Raw genomic sequence first — 18,367 nt, 5'->3', positions numbered from 1 at the left:
GTAGTTTTTTGGAAGCTAGGCAACCCCTTTCAGACGTATTTGGTTTTCATCAGTCTCTGCTTAGGGCTACTTGAATAGGAAACAAACTGTACAAACAGAACTTAGAACTGCTTTATTGTGTCAAGTTTCAAGGAGCTAGCACAAACCGTGTTGGATTTAGAGTTCCAAATTCATCTATCAATATAGGAGAAAACAGAGTGAAACCTAAAATTCCAAACTGTTACTGCAGAGGAATGCTTCAAGCTATAAGAACGAAATTTGGTGAGTCAAGTGGGAATGGTGTACTGATCATTACCTCCAAGTATCATCAAGATTGGGTGAAATAACATTTGCTGAGATTTCAGGAAACTCGTAGTCTTTAGGAAGCTAGGCAACCCCTTTCTGATGAAAGTGGTTTTTCTCAGGCTGTGCTTAGGGTTACTTGAATAGGAAACAAACTGTATAGTTAGAACTTAGAACTACTTTATTGTGTCAAGTTTAAGGAGCTAGCACAAACCGTGTTGGTTTTAGAGTTCCAAATACATTTATCAATATAGGAGAAAACAGAGTGAAACCTAAAAATTCAAACCGTTACTGAAGAGGAATGCTTCAAGCTATAAGAACGAAATTTGGTGAGTCAAGTGGGAATGGTGTACTGATCATTACCTCCAAGTATCATCAAGATTGGGTGAAATAACATTTGCTGAGATTTCAGGAAACTCGTAGTTTTTTGGAAGCTAGGCAACCCCTTTCAGACGAATTTGGTTTTCATCAGTCTCTGCTTAGGGCTACTTGAATAGGAAACAAACAGTACACACAGAACTTAGAACTGCTTTATTGTGTCAAGTTTCAAGGAGCTAGCACAAACCGTGTTGGATTTAGAGTTCCAAATTCATCTATCAATATAGGAGAACACAGAGTGAAACCTAAAAATTCAAACTGTTACTGTAGAGGAATGCTTCAAGCTATAAGAACAAAGTTTGGTGAGTCAAGTGGGAATGGTGTACTGATCAATACCTCTAAGTATCATCAAGATTGGGTGAAATAACATTTGCTGAGGTTTCAGGAAACTCGTAGTTTTTTGGAAGCTAGGCAACCCCTTTCAGACGAACGTGGTTTTTCTCAGGCTGTGCTTAGGGTTACTTGAATACGAAACAAACTGTATAGTTAGAACTTAGAACTGCTTTATTGTGTCAAGTTTCAAGGAGCTATCACAAACCGTGTTGGATTTAGTGTTCCAAATTCATCTATCAATATAGGAGAAAACAGAGTGAAACCTAAAATTTCAAACTGTTACTGCAGAGGAATGCTTCAAGCTATAAGAACGAAATTTGGTGAGTCAAGTGGGAATGGTGTACTGATCATTACCTCCAAGTATCATCAAGATTGGGTGAAATAACATTTGCTGAGATTTCAGGAAACTCGTAGTCTTTAGGAAGCTAGGCAACCCCTTTCTGATGAAAGTGGTTTTTCTCAGGCTGTGCTTAGGGTTACTTGAATAGGAAACAAACTGTATAGTTAGAACTTAGAACTACTTTATTGTGTCAAGTTTAAGGAGCTAGCACAAACCGTGTTGGTTTTAGAGTTCCAAATTCATTTATCAATATAGGAGAAAACAGAGTGAAACCTAAAAATTCAAACCGTTACTGAAGAGGAATGCTTCAAGCTATAAGAACGAAATTTGGTGAGTCAAGTGGGAATGGTGTACTGATCATTACCTCCAAGTATCATCAAGATTGGGTGAAATAACATTTGCCGAGATTTCAGGAAACTCGTAGTTTTTTGGAAGCTAGGCAACCCCTTTCAGACGAATTTGGTTTTCATCAGTCTCTGCTTAGGGCTACTTGAATAGGAAACAAACAGTACAGACAGAACTTAGAACTGCTTTATTGTGTCAAGTTTCAAGGAGCTAGCACAAACGATGTTGGATTTAGAGTTCCAAATTCATCTATCAATATAGGAGAAAACAAAGTGAAACCTAAAAATTCAAACTGTTACTGCAGAGGAATGCTTCAAGCTATAAGAACGAAATTCGGTGAGTCAAGTGGGCATGGTGTACTGATCATTACCTCCAAGTATCATCAAGATTGGGAGAAATAACATTTGCTGAGATTTCAGGAAACTCGTAGTTTTTTGGAAGCTAGGCAACCCCTTTCAGACGAAAGTGGTTTTTCTCAGGCTGTGCTTAGGGTTACTTGAATAGGAAACAAACTGTACAGTTAGAACTTAGAACTTCTTTATTGTGTCAAGTTTCAAGGAGCTAGCACAAACCGTGTTGGATTTAGAGTTCCAAATTCATCTATCAATATAGGAGAAAACAGAGTGAAACCTAAAATTTGAAACTGTTACTGCAGAGGAGTGCTTCAAGCTATAAGAACAAAATTCGGTGAGTCAAGTGGGCATGGTGTACTGATCATTACCTCCAAGTATCATCAAGATTGGGAGAAATAACATTTGCTGAGATTTCAGGAAACTCCTAGTTTTTTGGAAGCTAGGCAACACCTTTCTGACGAAAGTGGTTTTTCTCAGGCTGTGCTTAGGGTTACTTGAATAGGAAACAAACTGTATAGTTAGAACTTAGAACTACTTTATTGTGTCAAGTTTCAAGGAGCTAGCACAAACCGTGTTGGATTTAGAGTTCCAAATTCATCTATCAATATAGGAGAAAACAGAGTGAAACCTAAAAATTCAAACTGTCGCGACCCCTTGCCCGCAAGGAAGACGCAACAACAGGAATCTTCTTTCAGCCGTTTATTCAGGCCCCTGATGTTTCTTCTTCTTCCTCTCGGATGCCTCTCCCAGCCTTAATAAAGCATCTCAAGCCCCAATGCGAAGCTGCCACGTGGAGCTTTCTCATAGGGTGTTAAAAAACCATGTGCCAACTCTCCCAAATAAGGAGTTGTTTGTTACAGACCACAGCGGAGCCAGCGCCATCTTGTAATGGCGACCACAGTCCGCAGAAACGGCTCACCACAGTTCCCCCTTTTGTTTTCCAAAAACAATACAGGCGAGAGTAGAGGTCCTATCCCACTGTGCAGAAGTGGCTGCATAGTATGGCTCAGCCCCAAGGAGTGCCCTTCCCCAGATCTGAGGCCATATCAGCCGACGCCTTTTTTCGTGGGACGGGGCGTGGACGCGTCTAACCCGCATGCAATAGGACATGCTCTCCTTGAGGTCCACTTCAAGGATCACTCAAGTGCAGTGCCTTGCCTCGCATCCTGTATCGTGATGATGGTGGACGAAGGGGGATGGCTGAGGCTGAACTGTGGCTGTATAGAAATACGACGACAAACAAGTTGGCAACACCCTAAAAGAAAGGCACGGGTCTTAAGGCGATAGAAAAGCACTAGTGTGGAAACCCATCTGCGTGCAATGGCAGTAAAGCCGGCAGAGTGCAAGGGCTTTCCAATACTAAGAGAATAACAAAGAAAGACATGTCGATCCCAGTGCAATGTTCATAAAACTTGGGGTGCAACGACCATGTCAAAGATTTACTGTTTAATCTGCGCAAGCCAGACTTGAGATGAGATGCCATTTTCTAAAGCTGCAAGAGCTTGTATGATCATAGCTTTATCTGGACCAATTTCCGGCCAAATATTCACCAATGATACGGGAGGCATTCCTGGAATCATTAAATCATGAACCGGCATCGGCATTGGCCAAGCCCGTGCCGCTGCCCACCACTGCATTGGTGTCGTCCATGTCATCGGCACCAGCACCAGAGCCAGAGCACTCAGCAGAATGAAGATCCTCATCACGGGGTTGCTGTGGTATTTCTTGTTGCTGAGTAGCTGGCGTCAAGACTCTTCTTGTCAGGCGTTCAGGGACCCACAATGGTTCCGTGCGATCCTGGGAAAAAACACATACAGATCCTCGTGCCCATGTCAGCACGGGGTCGGGGCCGTTCCATTGGCCCGTAAGAACATCTTTCCACTTAACATAGCCAATCACAGAGGGCTGAGGGGACACATGTCTATCGGCCGCAGAGCGACCGTGAATATCCAAATTCAAAAAATTAATGGTAAAGAGAGCTAAGGACAGGTGTTCTTTAGGAGTATGTTCAGCTCCTATTCCCCCCTTTTGTTTTTGTAAAGTTTCCTTTAAGGTGCGATGAGCACGCTCAACAGTAGGCTGCCGCATAGTGGCAAGCACACATAATTGGAAAGGTTTATCACTCTGGAGCCTGCATAAAGTAGCATGTTGTATAGCTTCTTCTACTGTCATAAGGGCCGCTCTAGCCTCTTTAGTGAGGATACGAGGGGAAGTAAGATCTGGATCACCCCTAAGAGTAGCATACAAAGGCTGTAGCATAACATTAGAAATATGTAAATATCCTCGTATCCAATTAATATCTCCCAGCAGTTTTTGATAATCATTTAGAGTTTGGAGATCCTGAGTTCGTATGGTGATTTTTTGTGGTCGTAATTTGCCATACCCAATTGTTGCTCCCAAATACTTAATAGAATCCCCTGTTTGAACCTTTTCAGGTGTAATATGCAGTCCATATTGAGCTAACAACTTCACTAGGTCTTTATAGGCCTCATGAATTGTCTGCTCTAATTTAGCAGCCAATAATACATCATCCATATAATGAATGATCTTGATGGAGGAATACTTTTGTCTGAGAGGTGCGAGTGTCTTCCCCACATACATCTGACACATCGTGGGACTATTAGCCATTCGGTCTGCTCCTGTATCAAGTAATCCCACAATAGATTTACCTTCTATGCTTAATTCCAAAGTAGGGCGATTGCTCATATCTAGTGACAAACAAGCACAATTCCCTCCGGTGGCACCAATCTCATTCCCTGTCCGTGACCTTGAGTCAGCAGGGAAGTGATTATGCAAACTAGGCAAAATTAGTAATTGAGCAATCCGATCTCCTGGGGAGATGGACACAATGCCCCCTGGAGCTTCCACCATAACCTTTACTATCCCTACAGTATCAGGACTTATGACTCCGGGGAAAACACGAAGACCTTGTAAAATAGAGGATGCACGTCCAATTAGCAAACCTACAGTGCCAGGTGGTAAAGGCCCTTTGAACTCAGTTTCCACCAATTGGACTCCCATCTTAGGTGTTAATACGAGTCTGGAGGTGGAACAGAGGTCCAATCCCGCGGCACCTGTAGTGGCTCTCCGCGTTTCATGGGATGGCGTAGAGATGGCCATGTCTCGGGTTCGAGTGCAACATTCTCCACTGCCCCATATATTTGTGGGCCCTGGGGTCGAGGGCCCCGTCGGCCGTTTTTTGGCCCAGCTGAAATAGGTTGTCCATGAATGTCCCTCACTGATCTACACTCTTTTGCCCAATGCTTCCCCTTTTTGCATCTTGGACACAACCCCGGTAGACGAAAGCCATTGGAAGGGCCACCGTGAGGAGGTCCAGTAAAATTGTCTTTTTTGGGACATTCACGTCTGACATGACCGGGTTGACCACAATGGAAGCACGTTCCGGCGGCAGGACCGCCCCCTTTTGCAATCCGAAGGACAGCAGCTGCAAGACCTGCATTAGTTAAAGGTCCTCCAATCTCTCTACACACCTTCATCCATGCTTCTATGCCTTTGTTCTTATAAGGAGCGATTGCTGCTTTACATTCCTTGGTGCATTGCTCAAAGACCAATTGCTTAACAAGGGGCATGGCTCTATCAGGATCCCCAAAAATCTTTCCAGCGGCATCCACCATCCTTGCTACAAAGTCTGAAAAGGGTTCTGTAGGGCCTTGTATAATCTTGGTCAAATTACCAGATACCTCTCCTCTGTTTGGAAGTGACTTCCATGCCCGAATGCAAATGTTATTAATTTGATCATATACCTCAAGAGGGAATCCTGTCTGTTGATTAGCAAATCTACCTTGCCCCAAAAGCATGTCCTTATCCCAATGAGGATGTCCCGCTGCATGGTTTTGGGCGGCCTGTTCTATTGCGCCCTCTAACACAAATGTTCTCCAGTCCAAATATTTACCTGGGGAAACACAAGCCCGAACAAGGCTAGCCCAATCAGAGGGAGTCATACAGTATCTAGACAAACTCTCCACCTGAGTTAGTGTGAAGGCGGCATCCACCCCATAAGTGCGCACAGACTCCGCCAGGGTCTTCACAATTTTAAAATCTAAAGGCTCATGGAATCTTCCCCTATTATTGTCCTGAAAAACTGGATAAGCAAGACCCATCTCAGCGTGAACAGCCTTCCATGTTTGAGCATGGAAAGCTCTCCCTGAAACACCCCCACCATACGGCGGTGGATCCGGAGGATCACATTTCTTGAGCCCCTGCTTATCTTTGCTCCCTTCTCCTACAGCTAAACTCCCTAGCTGGCGAGACAGCCTCCCAAGCTCCTCCTCCTCATTCTCCTCTTCCTCTGACCCACTTTCACATGGAGGTGTGCGCAGCGCACTGAGATCTGGATACAATCGCCTCTTCCCCTGTTTCACGCTCCGCACACTTCCATCCTCCCGAGATACCTCACTTCCTGCCGTCTCTGATTTCTCCTCATGTAATTGTTCTAGAACTTCCTGTCCTTTAGTAAGTGCGTCATGACATCTGTCCTCTGTGAGGCAACTACGGACTATTCTCCAAAGGGGTATCACCCCGCCCTCTAATATGCCCTGCTCAGAAGCAAAGTCAAGATCTTTGCCTAATTTATCCCAACTAGGTATGGTGAGGCTGCCCGAAAATACAAACCACGGTGCAGCAATATCTATCTTCTGTAAAAATCTCTGTAAAGTACGATGCTTCACTTCCAGGCCCTTGGAACGTAACAGGCCATCTAGGGCCAGGAGAAGCGGACTTGAAGATGCGGCACCCATGACACAACAACAAAAGAAACACAGAAAACAAAAGACACAGACGACAAAAGAAACACAGAAAACAAAAGTGAAAGTACACATTGCAGCTGCAATAAAATATGAGGCTCTCTCTTTCTTTGTAGAGGAGCTGACCCCGCTTTGGTCGCGGATCCCACTTACTGGGACTATCCCCGCTTTGGTCGCGGGTCCCACTTACCTGGGACTATCCGGTGCACCACCCCTGACGTCTGAAAGTTCTGGTTCCCGGGTTTCGGCACCACTTGTCGCGACCCCTTGCCCGCAAGGAAGACGCAACAACAGGAATCTTCTTTCAGCCGTTTATTCAGGCCCCTGATGTTTCTTCTTCTTCCTCTCGGATGCCTCTCCCAGCCTTAATAAAGCATCTCAAGCCCCAATGCGAAGCTGCCACGTGGAGCTTTCTCATAGGGTGTTAAAAAACCATGTGCCAACTCTCCCAAATAAGGAGTTGTTTGTTACAGACCACAGCGGAGCCAGCGCCATCTTGTAATGGCGACCACAGTCCGCAGAAACGGCTCACCACATCAAACTGTTACTGCAGAGGAATGGTTCAAGCTATAAGAACGAAATTTGGTGAGTCAAGTGGGAATGGTGTACTGATCATTACCTCCAAGTATCATCAAGATTGGGTGAAATAACATTTGCTGAGATTTCAGGAAACTCGTAGTTTTTTGGAAGCTAGTCAACCCCTTTCAGACGAAAGTGGTTTTTCTCAGGCTGTGCTTAGGGTTACTTGAATAGGAAACAAACTGTATAGTTAGAACTTAGAACTACTTTATTGTGTCAAGTTTCAAGGAGCTAGCACAAACCGTGTTGGATTTAGAGTTCCAAATTTATCTATCAATATAGGAGAAAACAGAGTGAAACCTAAAATTTCAAACTGTTACTGCAGAGGAATGCTTCAAGCTATAAGAACGAAATTTGGTGAGTCAAGTGGGAATGGTGTACTGATCATTACCTCCAAGTATCATCAAGATTGGGTGAAATAACATTTGCTGAGATTTCAGGAAACTCGTAGTTTTTTGAAAGCTAGGCAACCCCTTTCAGACGAAAGTGGTTTTTCTCAGGCTGTGCTTAGGGTTACTTCAATAGGAAACAAACTGTACAGTTAGAACTTAGAACTACTTTATTGTGTCAAGTTTCAAGGAGCTAGCACAAACCGTGTTGGATTTAGAGTTCCAAATTCATCTATCAATATAGGAGAAAACAGAGTGAAACCTAAAATTTCAAACTGTTACTACAGAGGAATGCTTCAAGCTATAAGAACCAAATTGGGTGAGTCAAGTGGCAATGGTGTACTGATCATTACCTCCAAGTATCATCAAGATTGGGTGAAATAACGTTTGCTGAGATTTCAGGAAACTCGTACTTTTTTGGAAGCTAGGCAACCCCTATCTGACGAAAGTGGTTTTTCTCAGGCTGTGCTTAGGGTTACTTGAATAAAAAATAAACTGTATAGTTAGAACTTAGAAATGCTTTATTGTGTCAAGTTTCAAGGAGCTAGCACAAACCGTGTTGGATTTAGAGTTCCAAATTCATCTATCAATATAGGAGAAAACAGAGTGAAACCTAAAATTTCAAACTGTTACTGCAGAGGAATGCTTCAAGCTATAAGAACGAAATTTGGTGAGTCAAGTGGGAATGGTGTACTGATCATTACCTCCAAGTATCATCAAGATTGGGTGAAATAACATTTGCTGAGATTTCAGGAAACTCGTAGTTTTTTGGAAGCTAGGCAACCCCTTTCAGACGTATTTGGTTTTCATCAGTCTCTGCTTAGGGCTACTTGAATAGGAAACAAACTGTACAAACAGAACTTAGAACTGCTTTATTGTGTCAAGTTTCAAGGAGCTAGCACAAACCGTGTTGGATTTAGAGTTCCAAATTCATCTATCAATATAGGAGAAAACAGAGTGAAACCTAAAATTCCAAACTGTTACTGCAGAGGAATGCTTCAAGCTATAAGAACGAAATTTGGTGAGTCAAGTGGGAATGGTGTACTGATCATTACCTCCAAGTATCATCAAGATTGGGTGAAATAACATTTGCTGAGATTTCAGGAAACTCGTAGTCTTTAGGAAGCTAGGCAACCCCTTTCTGATGAAAGTGGTTTTTCTCAGGCTGTGCTTAGGGTTACTTGAATAGGAAACAAACTGTATAGTTAGAACTTAGAACTACTTTATTGTGTCAAGTTTAAGGAGCTAGCACAAACCGTGTTGGTTTTAGAGTTCCAAATACATTTATCAATATAGGAGAAAACAGAGTGAAACCTAAAAATTCAAACCGTTACTGAAGAGGAATGCTTCAAGCTATAAGAACGAAATTTGGTGAGTCAAGTGGGAATGGTGTACTGATCATTACCTCCAAGTATCATCAAGATTGGGTGAAATAACATTTGCTGAGATTTCAGGAAACTGGTAGTTTTTTGGAAGCTAGGCAACCCCTTTCAGACGAATTTGGTTTTCATCAGTCTCTGCTTAGGGCTACTTGAATAGGAAACAAACAGTACACACAGAACTTAGAACTGCTTTATTGTGTCAAGTTTCAAGGAGCTAGCACAAACCGTGTTGGATTTAGAGTTCCAAATTCATCTATCAATATAGGAGAACACAGAGTGAAACCTAAAAATTCAAACTGTTACTGTAGAGGAATGCTTCAAGCTATAAGAACAAAGTTTGGTGAGTCAAGTGGGAATGGTGTACTGATCAATACCTCTAAGTATCATCAAGATTGGGTGAAATAACATTTGCTGAGGTTTCAGGAAACTCGTAGTTTTTTGGAAGCTAGGCAACCCCTTTCAGACGAACGTGGTTTTTCTCAGGCTGTGCTTAGGGTTACTTGAATACGAAACAAACTGTATAGTTAGAACTTAGAACTGCTTTATTGTGTCAAGTTTCAAGGAGCTATCACAAACCGTGTTGGATTTAGAGTTCCAAATTCATCTATCAATATAGGAGAAAACAGAGTGAAACCTAAAATTTCAAACTGTTACTGCAGAGGAATGCTTCAAGCTATAAGAACGAAATTTGGTGAGTCAAGTGGGAATGGTGTACTGATCATTACCTCCAAGTATCATCAAGATTGGGTGAAATAACATTTGCTGAGATTTCAGGAAACTCGTAGTCTTTAGGAAGCTAGGCAACCCCTTTCTGATGAAAGTGGTTTTTCTCAGGCTGTGCTTAGGGTTACTTGAATAGGAAACAAACTGTATAGTTAGAACTTAGAACTACTTTATTGTGTCAAGTTTAAGGAGCTAGCACAAACCGTGTTGGTTTTAGAGTTCCAAATTCATTTATCAATATAGGAGAAAACAGAGTGAAACCTAAAAATTCAAACCGTTACTGAAGAGGAATGCTTCAAGCTATAAGAACGAAATTTGGTGAGTCAAGTGGGAATGGTGTACTGATCATTACCTCCAAGTATCATCAAGATTGGGTGAAATAACATTTGCCGAGATTTCAGGAAACTCGTAGTTTTTTGGAAGCTAGGCAACCCCTTTCAGACGAATTTGGTTTTCATCAGTCTCTGCTTAGGGCTACTTGAATAGGAAACAAACAGTACAGACAGAACTTAGAACTGCTTTATTGTGTCAAGTTTCAAGGAGCTAGCACAAACGATGTTGGATTTAGAGTTCCAAATTCATCTATCAATATAGGAGAAAACAAAGTGAAACCTAAAAATTCAAACTGTTACTGCAGAGGAATGCTTCAAGCTATAAGAACGAAATTCGGTGAGTCAAGTGGGCATGGTGTACTGATCATTACCTCCAAGTATCATCAAGATTGGGAGAAATAACATTTGCTGAGATTTCAGGAAACTCGTAGTTTTTTGGAAGCTAGGCAACCCCTTTCAGACGAAAGTGGTTTTTCTCAGGCTGTGCTTAGGGTTACTTGAATAGGAAACAAACTGTACAGTTAGAACTTAGAACTTCTTTATTGTGTCAAGTTTCAAGGAGCTAGCACAAACCGTGTTGGATTTAGAGTTCCAAATTCATCTATCAATATAGGAGAAAACAGAGTGAAACCTAAAATTTGAAACTGTTACTGCAGAGGAGTGCTTCAAGCTATAAGAACAAAATTCGGTGAGTCAAGTGGGCATGGTGTACTGATCATTACCTCCAAGTATCATCAAGATTGGGAGAAATAACATTTGCTGAGATTTCAGGAAACTCCTAGTTTTTTGGAAGCTAGGCAACACCTTTCTGACGAAAGTGGTTTTTCTCAGGCTGTGCTTAGGGTTACTTGAATAGGAAACAAACTGTATAGTTAGAACTTAGAACTACTTTATTGTGTCAAGTTTCAAGGAGCTAGCACAAACCGTGTTGGATTTAGAGTTCCAAATTCATCTATCAATATAGGAGAAAACAGAGTGAAACCTAAAAATTCAAACTGTCGCGACCCCTTGCCCGCAAGGAAGACGCAACAACAGGAATCTTCTTTCAGCCGTTTATTCAGGCCCCTGATGTTTCTTCTTCTTCCTCTCGGATGCCTCTCCCAGCCTTAATAAAGCATCTCAAGCCCCAATGCGAAGCTGCCACGTGGAGCTTTCTCATAGGGTGTTAAAAAACCATGTGCCAACTCTCCCAAATAAGGAGTTGTTTGTTACAGACCACAGCGGAGCCAGCGCCATCTTGTAATGGCGACCACAGTCCGCAGAAACGGCTCACCACAGTTCCCCCTTTTGTTTTCCAAAAACAATACAGGCGAGAGTAGAGGTCCTATCCCACTGTGCAGAAGTGGCTGCATAGTATGGCTCAGCCCCAAGGAGTGCCCTTCCCCAGATCTGAGGCCATATCAGCCGACGCCTTTTTTCGTGGGACGGGGCGTGGACGCGTCTAACCCGCATGCAATAGGACATGCTCTCCTTGAGGTCCACTTCAAGGATCACTCAAGTGCAGTGCCTTGCCTCGCATCCTGTATCGTGATGATGGTGGACGAAGGGGGATGGCTGAGGCTGAACTGTGGCTGTATAGAAATACGACGACAAACAAGTTGGCAACACCCTAAAAGAAAGGCACGGGTCTTAAGGCGATAGAAAAGCACTAGTGTGGAAACCCATCTGCGTGCAATGGCAGTAAAGCCGGCAGAGTGCAAGGGCTTTCCAATACTAAGAGAATAACAAAGAAAGACATGTCGATCCCAGTGCAATGTTCATAAAACTTGGGGTGCAACGACCATGTCAAAGATTTACTGTTTAATCTGCGCAAGCCAGACTTGAGATGAGATGCCATTTTCTAAAGCTGCAAGAGCTTGTATGATCATAGCTTTATCTGGACCAATTTCCGGCCAAATATTCACCAATGATACGGGAGGCATTCCTGGAATCATTAAATCATGAACCGGCATCGGCATTGGCCAAGCCCGTGCCGCTGCCCACCACTGCATTGGTGTCGTCCATGTCATCGGCACCAGCACCAGAGCCAGAGCACTCAGCAGAATGAAGATCCTCATCACGGGGTTGCTGTGGTATTTCTTGTTGCTGAGTAGCTGGCGTCAAGACTCTTCTTGTCAGGCGTTCAGGGACCCACAATGGTTCCGTGCGATCCTGGGAAAAAACACATACAGATCCTCGTGCCCATGTCAGCACGGGGTCGGGGCCGCTCCATTGGCCCGTAAGAACATCTTTCCACTTAACATAGCCAATCACAGAGGGCTGAGGGGACACATGTCTATCGGCCGCAGAGCGACCGTGAATATCCAAATTCAAAAAATTAATGGTAAAGAGAGCTAAGGACAGGCGTTCTTTAGGAGTATGTTCAGCTCCTATTCCCCCCTTTTGTTTTTGTAAAGTTTCCTTTAAGGTGCGATGAGCACGCTCAACAGTAGGCTGCCGCATAGTGGCAAGCACACATAATTGGAAAGGTTTATCACTCTGGAGCCTGCATAAAGTAGCATGTTGTATAGCTTCTTCTACTGTCATAAGGGCCGCTCTAGCCTCTTTAGTGAGGATACGAGGGGAAGTAAGATCTGGATCACCCCTAAGAGTAGCATACAAAGGCTGTAGCATAACATTAGAAATATGTAAATATCCTCGTATCCAATTAATATCTCCCAGCAGTTTTTGATAATCATTTAGAGTTTGGAGATCCTGAGTTCGTATGGTGATTTTTTGTGGTCGTAATTTGCCATACCCAATTGTTGCTCCCAAATACTTAATAGAATCCCCTGTTTGAACCTTTTCAGGTGTAATATGCAGTCCATATTGAGCTAACAACTTCACTAGGTCTTTATAGGCCTCATGAATTGTCTGCTCTAATTTAGCAGCCAATAATACATCATCCATATAATGAATGATCTTGATGGAGGAATACTTTTGTCTGAGAGGTGCGAGTGTCTTCCCCACATACATCTGACACATCGTGGGACTATTAGCCATTCGGTCTGCTCCTGTATCAAGTAATCCCACAATAGATTTACCTTCTATGCTTAATTCCAAAGTAGGGCGATTGCTCATATCTAGTGACAAACAAGCACAATTCCCTCCGGTGGCACCAATCTCATTCCCTGTCCGTGACCTTGAGTCAGCAGGGAAGTGATTATGCAAACTAGGCAAAATTAGTAATTGAGCAATCCGATCTCCTGGGGAGATGGACACAATGCCCCCTGGAGCTTCCACCATAACCTTTACTATCCCTACAGTATCAGGACTTATGACTCCGGGGAAAACACGAAGACCTTGTAAAATAGAGGATGCACGTCCAATTAGCAAACCTACAGTGCCAGGTGGTAAAGGCCCTTTGAACTCAGTTTCCACCAATTGGACTCCCATCTTAGGTGTTAATACGAGTCTGGAGGTGGAACAGAGGTCCAATCCCGCGGCACCTGTAGTGGCTCTCCGCGTTTCATGGGATGGCGTAGAGATGGCCATGTCTCGGGTTCAAGTGCAACATTCTCCACTGCCCCATATATTTGTGGGCCCTGGGGTCGAGGGCCCCGTCGGCCGTTTTTTGGCCCAGCTGAAATAGGTTGTCCATGAATGTCCCTCACTGATCTACACTCTTTTGCCCAATGCTTCCCCTTTTTGCATCTTGGACACAACCCCGGTAGACGAAAGCCATTGGAAGGGCCACCGTGAGGAGGTCCAGTAAAATTGTCTTTTTTGGGACATTCACGTCTGACATGACCGGGTTGACCACAATGGAAGCACGTTCCGGCGGCAGGACCGCCCCCTTTTGCAATCCGAAGGACAGCAGCTGCAAGACCTGCATTAGTTAAAGGTCCTCCAATCTCTCTACACACCTTCATCCATGCTTCTATGCCTTTGTTCTTATAAGGAGCGATTGCTGCTTTACATTCCTTGGTGCATTGCTCAAAGACCAATTGCTTAACAAGGGGCATGGCTCTATCAGGATCCCCAAAAATCTTTCCAGCGGCATCCACCATCCTTGCTACAAAGTCTGAAAAGGGTTCTGTAGGGCCTTGTATAATCTTGGTCAAATTACCAGATACCTCTCCTCTGTTTGGAAGTGACTTCCATGCCCGAATGCAAATGTTATTAATTTGATCATATACCTCAAGAGGGAATCCTGTCTGTTGATTAGCAAATCTACCTTGCCCCAAAAGCATGTCCTTATCCCAATGAGGATGTCCCGCTGCATGGTTTTGGGCGGCCTGTTCTATTGCGCCCTCTAACACAAATGTTCTCCAGTCCAAATATTTACCTGGGGAAACACAAGCCCGAACAAGGCTAGCCCAATCAGAGGGAGTCATACAGTATCTAGACAAACTCTCCACCTGAGTTAGTGTGAAGGCGGCATCCACCCCATAAGTGCGCACAGACTCCGCCAGGGTCTTCACAATTTTAAAATCTAAAGGCTCATGGAATCTTCCCCTATTATTGTCCTGAAAAACTGGATAAGCAAGACCCATCTCAGCGTGAACAGCCTTCCATGTTTGAGCATGGAAAGCTCTCCCTGAAACACCCCCACCATACGGCGGTGGATCCGGAGGATCACATTTCTTGAGCCCCTGCTTATCTTTGCTCCCTTCTCCTACAGCTAAACTCCCTAGCTGGCGAGACAGCCTCCCAAGCTCCTCCTCCTCATTCTCCTCTTCCTCTGACCCACTTTCACATGGAGGTGTGCGCAGCGCACTGAGATCTGGATACAATCGCCTCTTCCCCTGTTTCACGCTCCGCACACTTCCATCCTCCCGAGATACCTCACTTCCTGCCGTCTCTGATTTCTCCTCATGTAATTGTTCTAGAACTTCCTGTCCTTTAGTAAGTGCGTCATGACATCTGTCCTCTGTGAGGCAACTACGGACTATTCTCCAAAGGGGTATCACCCCGCCCTCTAATATGCCCTGCTCAGAAGCAAAGTCAAGATCTTTGCCTAATTTATCCCAACTAGGTATGGTGAGGCTGCCCGAAAATACAAACCACGGTGCAGCAATATCTATCTTCTGTAAAAATCTCTGTAAAGTACGATGCTTCACTTCCAGGCCCTTGGAACGTAACAGGCCATCTAGGGCCAGGAGAAGCGGACTTGAAGATGCGGCACCCATGACACAACAACAAAAGAAACACAGAAAACAAAAGACACAGACGACAAAAGAAACACAGAAAACAAAAGTGAAAGTACACATTGCAGCTGCAATAAAATATGAGGCTCTCTCTTTCTTTGTAGAGGAGCTGACCCCGCTTTGGTCGCGGATCCCACTTACTGGGACTATCCCCGCTTTGGTCGCGGGTCCCACTTACCTGGGACTATCCGGTGCACCACCCCTGACGTCTGAAAGTTCTGGTTCCCGGGTTTCGGCACCACTTGTCGCGACCCCTTGCCCGCAAGGAAGACGCAACAACAGGAATCTTCTTTCAGCCGTTTATTCAGGCCCCTGATGTTTCTTCTTCTTCCTCTCGGATGCCTCTCCCAGCCTTAATAAAGCATCTCAAGCCCCAATGCGAAGCTGCCACGTGGAGCTTTCTCATAGGGTGTTAAAAAACCATGTGCCAACTCTCCCAAATAAGGAGTTGTTTGTTACAGACCACAGCGGAGCCAGCGCCATCTTGTAATGGCGACCACAGTCCGCAGAAACGGCTCACCACATCAAACTGTTACTGCAGAGGAATGGTTCAAGCTATAAGAACGAAATTTGGTGAGTCAAGTGGGAATGGTGTACTGATCATTACCTCCAAGTATCATCAAGATTGGGTGAAATAACATTTGCTGAGATTTCAGGAAACTCGTAGTTTTTTGGAAGCTAGTCAACCCCTTTCAGACGAAAGTGGTTTTTCTCAGGCTGTGCTTAGGGTTACTTGAATAGGAAACAAACTGTATAGTTAGAACTTAGAACTACTTTATTGTGTCAAGTTTCAAGGAGCTAGCACAAACCGTGTTGGATTTAGAGTTCCAAATTTATCTATCAATATAGGAGAAAACAGAGTGAAACCTAAAATTTCAAACTGTTACTGCAGAGGAATGCTTCAAGCTATAAGAACGAAATTTGGTGAGTCAAGTGGGAATGGTGTACTGATCATTACCTCCAAGTATCATCAAGATTGGGTGAAATAACATTTGCTGAGATTTCAGGAAACTCGTAGTTTTTTGAAAGCTAGGCAACCCCTTTCAGACGAAAGTGGTTTTTCTCAGGCTGTGCTTAGGGTTACTTCAATAGGAAACAAACTGTACAGTTAGAACTTAGAACTACTTTATTGTGTCAAGTTTCAAGGAGCTAGCACAAACCGTGTTGGATTTAGAGTTCCAAATTCATCTATCAATATAGGAGAAAACAGAGTGAAACCTAAAATTTCAAACTGTTACTACAGAGGAATGCTTCAAGCTATAAGAACCAAATTTGGTGAGTCAAGTGGCAATGGTGTACTGATCATTACCTCCAAGTATCATCAAGATTGGGTGAAATAACGTTTGCTGAGATTTCAGGAAACTCGTACTTTTTTGGAAGCTAGGCAACCCCTATCTGACGAAAGTGGTTTTTCTCAGGCTGTGCTTAGGGTTACTTGAATAAAAAATAAACTGTATAGTTAGAACTTAGAAATGCTTTATTGTGTCAAGTTTCAAGGAGCTAGCACAAACCGTGTTGGATTTAGAGTTCCAAATTCATCTATCAATATAGGAGAAAACAGAGTGAAACCTAAAATTTCAAACTGTTACTGCAGAGGAATGCTTCAAGCTATAAGAACGAAATTTGGTGAGTCAAGTGGGAATGGTGTACTGATCATTACCTCCAAGTATCATCAAGATTGGGTGAAATAACATTTGCTGAGATTTCAGGAAACTCGTAGTTTTTTGGAAGCTAGGCAACCCCTTTCAGACGTATTTGGTTTTCATCAGTCTCTGCTTAGGGCTACTTGAATAGGAAACAAACTGTATAGTTAGAACTTATAACTACTTTATTGTGTCAAGTTTCAAGGAGCTAGCACAAACCGTGTTGGATTTAGAGTTCCAAATTCATCTATCAATATAGGAGAAAACAGAGTGAAACCTAAAATTCCAAACTGTTACTGCAGAGGAATGCTTCAAGCTATAAGAACGAAATTTGGTGAGTCAAGTGGGAATGGTGTACTGATCATTACCTCCAAGTATCATCAAGATTGGGTGAAATAACATTTGCTGAGATTTCAGGAAACTCGTAGTCTTTAGGAAGCTAGGCAACCCCTTTCTGATGAAAGTGGTTTTTCTCAGGCTGTGCTTAGGGTTACTTGAATAGGAAACAAACTGTATAGTTAGAACTTAGAACTACTTTATTGTGTCAAGTTTAAGGAGCTAGCACAAACCGTGTTGGTTTTAGAGTTCCAAATACATTTATCAATATAGGAGAAAACAGAGTGAAACCTAAAAATTCAAACCGTTACTGAAGAGGAATGCTTCAAGCTATAAGAACGAAATTTGGTGAGTCAAGTGGGAATGGTGTACTGATCATTACCTCCAAGTATCATCAAGATTGGGTGAAATAACATTTGCTGAGATTTCAGGAAACTCGTAGTTTTTTGGAAGCTAGGCAACCCCTTTCAGACGAATTTGGTTTTCATCAGTCTCTGCTTAGGGCTACTTGAATAGGAAACAAACAGTACACACAGAACTTAGAACTGCTTTATTGTGTCAAGTTTCAAGGAGCTAGCACAAACCGTGTTGGATTTAGAGTTCCAAATTCATCTATCAATATAGGAGAACACAGAGTGAAACCTAAAAATTCAAACTGTTACTGTAGAGGAATGCTTCAAGCTATAAGAACAAAGTTTGGTGAGTCAAGTGGGAATGGTGTACTGATCAATACCTCTAAGTATCATCAAGATTGGGTGAAATAACATTTGCTGAGGTTTCAGGAAACTCGTAGTTTTTTGGAAGCTAGGCAACCCCTTTCAGACGAACGTGGTTTTTCTCAGGCTGTGCTTAGGGTTACTTGAATACGAAACAAACTGTATAGTTAGAACTTAGAACTACTTTATTGTGTCAAGTTTCAAGGAGCTAGCACAAACCTTGTTGGATTTAGAGTTCCAAATTCATCTATCAATATAGGAGAAAACAGAGTGAAACCTAAAAATTCAAACTGTTACTGCAGAGGAATACTTCAAGCTATAAGAACGAAATTTGGTGTGTCAAG

The sequence above is a fragment of the Spermophilus citellus genome, assembly GCF_964194105.1.
Source record: "Spermophilus citellus genome assembly, chromosome: 18".
NCBI classification, from domain to species: Eukaryota; Metazoa; Chordata; class Mammalia; order Rodentia; family Sciuridae; genus Spermophilus; species Spermophilus citellus.
The sequence above is the reverse complement of the archived record's forward strand: the minus strand, read 5'-3'. Positions refer to the sequence as shown.